General features: G+C 39.5%; 1 non-coding gene across 1 annotated transcript; it reads left to right on the top strand.

Annotated features, from left to right (window-relative positions):
- Nucleotides 1-6,955: 6,955 nt before the first annotated feature.
- LOC127748212 (small nucleolar RNA R71) lies at nucleotides 6,956-7,059 on the top strand. Its single transcript, XR_008010154.1, has one exon. It is a non-coding gene; the product is annotated as a small nucleolar RNA R71 (small nucleolar RNA).
- The last annotated feature ends 212 nt before the right edge of the window (nucleotides 7,060-7,271 follow it).

Below are 7,271 nucleotides of genomic sequence, written 5' to 3'. Positions count from 1 at the left end.
AGGTCGGACGTCTCCAGTAGCCTGGACCTTGAAATAAAAGTTCTTAAAATCGTGAAAGGACTCATCATACAGGGTACAAAACTTTCTTCCCTGGTTAGCCCTAAAAGAGACCCAAGATACCTTCCCTCCACCTGACCCCGGCTTCGTCAACACAAACAAGTAAGAAAAAAGAGAAATAGAGGGAGCAACACCCAAAAACTGACACAAAAGTTGAAACAGCTTTAAAAATGCCCAAGAATTTGGATGGAGCTGCGTAGGGGCAAGGTTACAAGACCATAACACCTCGGACTCCAGGTCGGTAAAAGGAAGTCGGACACTCAGCTTAGAGAAAAAACAATCAAAAGCGTAAAAGAAGAGCTTCTCGGAACTATCTAAGGGCGGGAAGCAAACTCTCTCCTCGGAATCCGGGGCTACTAGTTCATATTTAAACATTGGTGTTGAGACAAGAAAGTACTATTCCATGGAGATCGGTGTCGACCTCCCCACACTTAAAGATTGCACCATCCTCGGTGCATGCTAGGATGTACAAGTGGATGGGCTGCTCCAACTGATGCCTTTCTCCAAAGATTATGCAGGTGGACTTGTTTGTCTTCCAATTAAGAAGCTTTTCCTCTCTCTTCGTGGTGGCCATCCTGAAAGAAGAGGAAAAAGAAGAAAAATAACCCAAAAATAAAGATAGAAAATAAATAAAATATGGGTGTTAATGCCAGATAATAAGGGTCTCAATTACATGGTAGCTACAACATGCAAGTGAGAAAACAGTAGAAGTACATGGCAAAGCAAGAGTGCAAAAATTTGCAACAATGGGAAAAAGAGTGCAAGATAATATAAATTCATGTCAATGCAAAATTAATACAAATATCATAAAAGAATAGCATTGACTTAAACAATATTACCTGTTTATACCTTGACCGGGCTCCTCCAACTCGTCAAATCCATGAAAAGGTCCGACCTCGTCCCAAGGCCCACGCCTGAGGTCGGACCTCGGACAATAATGCTAAGAAGGCCCATCAAAAGGAACGCAGCCCAAAATCTAAAGGCCGAAAAGGCCTAGGAAAGGCGGTTCCACAAAGATAGAGATAAAACTCCCAAAAGATAAGATAAGATAAGAATATCTTATCCAAGGAAGATCACGGCCAACTACTATAAATACACTGGAGCACCCAGGTATGACACACATTCCACATTCTACACATATCTGCTTGAACCCATGCTAACTTAAGCATCGGAGTGTCATTGCAGGTACAACCACCAACCACTCCACATATCAAGCTCGGGTCCCTGACCCCCACCTCGGGCCTCTCCAAAACGACCGAGCTACACGTTTCAGGTAACCCTCGGAACAGAATCCTTTCATACAAAAATATTATTTGTCACAAGTAATAAACCCCTAATAAAACTAATAACCAAAGTATTTAAAACTCGGGTCGTCTCTCAAGGAATTGTAGGGTAGTGTTCTTGTTATAGGTTAGGAAGTATGTTTTGGGATTTTGAATAAGAAATAAGAAAATTAAATGACAAAGGAAATAAACTAACAATTAAGAAAGCTCTTGGCAAGGTATGAGAACTAGAAGTCCTATCCTCATTATCCTCCTCAATCGTGACAAGGATTGTCTATTGCTCCCACTTAGTCAACCTCTAACTATGAAGGAAAGTCAAGTGGATAAATCAATATGATTCCTCAAGTCCTAGTTAACTCCTAAGGAAAGACCAGAGTTAGTGGAATTCAAATCAATTAGCAATTTTCAATTATTAATCAACAAAGGAGTTTGATAACTCAAGAGTCTCCAATTACTCAACACAAGCCAAGAGGAAAAAAATATACTCTAGCATCCTTCCAAGCATTTTGTCAAACAGTTGCAAGGCATAAAAGGAAAGCAAGATGAAATTGCAAGAAAGATAGATCTACAACTACTAATTGTAAGAAATTAATAACAATAATTCAAATCAAGAATAAAGGAACATGAAACATAAATTGCATTAAAAGAGAAATAGAAGAAATAAAAGTGCATCAAGAACAAGTGAACAATTACAAGAATGAAATACAAAACTAGAGAGAGGGAAGGTAGAAGAACAAGAAATTGTAAAGGAAAAGAAAATCAAAGCACGAATTAAACATAGATCTGAGAAATCATAATTCAAGATCTAACCTAATTCTAGAGAGAAAAGAGAGCTTCTTTCTCTAGAAACTATCCTAAAGCATTCCCTCCGAAATTCAATTATAACTTCCCCCCTTTGACTCCTCCTGATTTCTGTATATAATAGGCTCAGAGATGAGTTGGATTTGGGCTTGGGAAGCCCAGAATTCGCCCCCAGCAGATTAACTTTAATGAAATCACGTGCGAGTATCGATGCATACGCGTGGGTCACGCGTACGCGATGCTTGACATTTTGCTATCCATGGGTACGTGTCATGTACGCATATGCGTCGCCATGCGACTCCATATCCACGCATGCACATCTACTGCACGTGCGCATTTATGTCAGCATCCCAAATCCTTGTTTCTTCATGGATTCTCCACTATGCATGCTTTTCTCTTCACTTTTTCCATCCAATACTTGCCCTATGAACCTGAGAGATCACTTAACAAACACATCAAGGCATCGAATGGAATTAAGGTGAATCAAAATCACCAATTTAAGGGGCTAAAAAGCATGTTTTCACCTTTAAGCACAAATAAAGGAGAATAATCAAAACCATGCTATTTCATTGGATAAATGTGAGAAAAGGTAATAAAATCTCCTAAAATAAGCACAAGATAAACCACCAAATTGGGGTTTATCAAAAATACAATAAGTGTCAGAGTTGCTAATAAAGCTCAGTTCCAAATAATCGAATAGGGCTAGTGGCTCTTTACTTCTGAACAGTTTTTGCATCTCACTTTTCTTTGAAGCTCAGAAGTATTGGCATCCCTTGGAACTAGAATCCCGATGATATTACTGATTCTTTTCTTTTAGCTTTTCTTGATTCCTGAACACAGCTTCTTTTTGTCCTTTGCCCCTTTGGGCGTCCAACGCAAGCTTTGGACTCCTGAATGGACGCTGGATGCCAGCTACTCCCCTTTGGGCCTTCATTTCCAGAGCAAAGTATACACTATTTCCACAACTATTGAGAGCACGCCATTTGGACTTCTGTAGCTCTAGAAATGCTCCTTCGAGTGCACGGAGGTCAGATCCTGACAGTATCTGTAGTCCTTTCTCTATCTCTTAATTAGAGTTTGCCAAAACTCCTTAATTTCAGTCAGAAAATACCTGAAATCATCATAAAACACACAAACTCAAAGTAGAACCCAAAAATATTAATTTTGCACTAAAATCTATGAAAATAGAAGAAAACTTAAACAAAACATAATGAAAACTATATGAAAATGATGCCAAAAAGCATATAAATATCCGCTCATCAGAACACCAAACATAAATTGTTGCTTGTCCCCAAGCAACCAAAAATAAAGTAGGATAAAAAGAGGAGAAGGATACAATAAATCTCAGAGTTCTCAATAGAGCTTAGTTTTAATTAGATGAGCAGGACTAGTAGCTTTTTGGTTCTGAATAGTTTTGGCATCTCACTTTCCTTTGAAGCTTAGAATAATTGGTATATTTAGGAACTCAGAGTCCAGATGATACTTTTGATACTCCTAGTTGAGTTATTGTTGATACTTGAACACAGCCTCTTTTGAGTCTTGGTCATGACCCTAAGCGCTTTATTTTCCCGTATTACCACCGTATACATAAACGCCACAGACACTTATCTGGGTGAACCCTTTCGGATTGTGATTCAGCTTTGCTAGAGTCCACTGCCAGTGGTGTCCAGAGTTCTTAAGCACACTCTTTTGCTATGGATCATAACTTTAACTACTCAGTCTCAAGCTTTTCAATTGACACCTTCACACCACAAGCATATAGTTAGGTGAGGAGCTCATTTTAACTTTTAGGCCAAGATTTTGTTCCTTTTAGGCCCTCCTAACCATTGATGCTCAAAGCCTTGGATCCTTGCTCTTGCCTTTTGGTTTAAAGAGCTACTGGCGTTTTCTTTTTCTTTTTCTTTTGCTTTTGCTTTTTTTCGCAATTTCTTTCTTTTTCTTTCTTTCTTTTTGCTGCTTTTCTTGCTTCAAGAATCAATTTTTGGATTTTTCAAATTACCAATAACACTTTTCCTTCTTCATCATTCTTTCAAGAGCCAACAATCTTAACTTCAATATCAAACATGCATTGTTCATTCATGCATGCAGAAAATATAAGAAATACCACCACATCAACATAATTGAACTATTCTTATTATATTACTTAAAATTTATGTATCTCCCTATTATTTTTCAAATAAAATTTTCTTTTAAGCGAGGTGGGAGATATATGGAATATTTCATAGATTTAAGACATAAAGATGATCATGCACTAGAAACAGACAGTAAGATAAAATACATGGAAAAAGAAAAAATAAAACATAAGCAAACAGGAGATAAAAGGAACGGATCCACCTTAGTGACAACGACTACTGCTCCCTCTAGAGAAGCCAATGGACTGCTTGATCTCTCATTGCTCTTTTATCTTCTCTTATTTCGTGGAGGATGATGCAGTGCTCTTGGTGTCTCATCCTCAGTTGATCCATGTTGGAGCTTAATTCTTCTAGAGAAGTGTGCAATTGATCCCAATAGCCTTGGGGTGGACAATGCATCCCTTGAGGCATCTTAGGGATTTCTTGTTGAGGCAGCTCCATATGCTCTTCATGAGGTACATGTGCAGGCTCTCTAGTTTGCTCCATCCTTCTTTTAGTGATGGGCTTATCCTCTTCAATAGGAATGTCTCCTTCCATGATAATTCCAGCTGAATTCCATAAGTGACAGATAAGGTGGGAAAAGCCAACCTTGCTAAGGTCGAAGGCTTTTCAGCTATCTTGTACAGTTCTTGAGGTATTACCTCATGTACATCCACCTCACTCCCAATCATGATGCAATAAATTATGATGGCTCAGTTAATGGTCACTTCTGACTAATTACTAGTAGGGATGATAGAGCGTTGAATGAATTCCAACCATCTTCTAGCTACGAGCTTGAGGTTAAGCCTTCTTAGTTGGACATGCTTGCCTTGAGTATCTCTCTTTCATTGAGCTCCTTTCACACAAATGTCTGGAAGGAATTGATATAGCCTTTGATCAAAATTGACTCTTCTAGTGTAAGGATGTGGGTCTCCTTGCATTACTGGCAAATGGAATGCCAACCTTACACTTTCAAGAGGCACCCCTCAGACCATGGTATGCCAATTTTTGGTGCTTGGGTTCATGCTTACATCATGATGTTTAGTGACCCATGCATTCACATAGAACTCTTGTACCATCAAGATTCTAACTTTCGGGACAGGATTGGTTAAGACTTCCTACCTTTCCTCCAGATTTTTCTTCGGATCTCCGGATACTCATTCTTTTTTACCCTAAAGGGGACTTCAGAAATCACCCTCTTTTGTGCCACTACTTCATAGAAGTGGTCTTGATAAAAGAAATATGAAAGAAAAGAGTAGAAGAAAAAGAAAATTTGTAGAGAAAGGAAGAGAGGAGGATTCGGCCAAGTAGGGTTTTAGTGTATGAAGTGTGTGACGAAGGGTAAAAGAAGGGGTTATTTATAGGGGTGGCATGGGGTAGGGTTCGGTTATGGAAAAGGTAAATGGGAGGGAACGTTTTGAATTTGAAGTGGGTGGGGGTTGGTGAGAGTATGATGGTTTTAGGAAGAGATATGGATCTGATTGGTTGAGGGTTTATGGGGAAGAGTGAAAGTAAGAGAAAAATGAAGTGGTGTAGGTGAGGAATCTGTGGGACCCACTGGTCTTGGGAGGCTAGGGAATTTGAATTCTCTGCCTCTTGTGGGCGTTGAACGCCCAGCACCTGCTCCTGGCTGGCGTTCAACGCCAGCTATGTGCTCCTCATAGGGCATTGAACGCCCATTGGGATGCTCATTTCTGGCGTTCAATGTCAGGACTCTACTACCTGGCTAACGTTCAACGCTAGCTTCATGATCCCTGGCTGGCGTTCACGCCAACAATGCTGCTCCTCATAGGCATTGAACGCCTACTCTGGCCTTCTTGTTTGGTATTCAACGCCAGCAAGATACCTACTCCAGGGTGTTTTGTTTCTAGTTTTGACTGTTTTTGTTTCTGTTCCAACTATTTTACATGATCACAACTTAAGGGGAAAACATGGAAATGAAAATGATATAACTTAGATAAACTTAATGAAAAATAAGGAAACTCTAATTATTGATGGGTTGCCTCCCAACAAGCACTTCTTTAACATCACTAGCTTGACGGTTAGCTCCTTACGGAGATGGATAGGAGCTCAGAATTTTGCCCCTTATAGTGAAATTTCTACCTGTGCTCTCATGGATGAGCTCTACATGCTCTAGAGACAGGATCTTGTTCACAGTATGTGGAATGATTGGGTTGTCAGTGAAGACAACTCTCATCCCATGTGAGAGGCCTTTAGTGGGGATCTTCTTATCCCTCCAGCCTTTAGGTACCTTCTTCTTAGTACCTTTGATTTCAGTGCTTGATAATGGCTGCCCAATACCAAACTTAGAGTTGGTGTATGGGGGCTCTATGTAGCTCTGCACTGGAAGAGAAGGTTGAAACACTAGGTGTTACACATCAGAGTGCTACTAGCTGCAACCTTGCATTCCAATCAAATGTTGAGATCATATTGACTTGTTGAGTCAAGATTTTGTTCTAAGTCAATATGGCATTCAAAGTGTCAATCTCTAGAACTCCTTTCTTCTGAGCTACTCTATTGTTCACAAGGTTTCTTTCAGAAGTGTACATGAATTGGTTGTTTGTAACCATTTCAACGAGTTCCTGTGCCTCTTCAGGCATTTTCTTCAAGTGGAGTGATCCACCAGTTGAATGATCCAAGGACATCTTGGACATCTCAGATAGATCATCATAGAAGATACCTAGGATAGTCCATTCTGAGAGCATGTCATGAGGACATCTCCTGATCAGTTGCTTGTATCTTTCCCAAGCTTCATAGAGGGATTCACCCTCTTTTTGTCTAAAGATTTGAACTTCCACCCTGAGCTTGCTCATCTTTTGAGGTGGAAAGAACTTGGTCAAGAAAGCTGATAAACCCCATTTTTAGGGTTTAGCTTGTGTTGATTTTAGGGGATTTTATCACCTTTTCTTACATTTATCAAATGAAATAGCATGGTATTTATTATTCTCCTTTATTTGTGCTTAAGTGTGAAAACATGCTTTTTAGGCCCTTAAATTGGTGATTTTGAATCACCTTAATT

Source organism: Arachis duranensis, chromosome 5 (genome assembly GCF_000817695.3).
Source record: "Arachis duranensis cultivar V14167 chromosome 5, aradu.V14167.gnm2.J7QH, whole genome shotgun sequence".
Lineage (NCBI taxonomy): Eukaryota > Viridiplantae > Streptophyta > Magnoliopsida > Fabales > Fabaceae > Arachis > Arachis duranensis.
The sequence above is the reverse complement of the archived record's forward strand: the minus strand, read 5'-3'. Positions and strand labels throughout refer to the sequence as shown.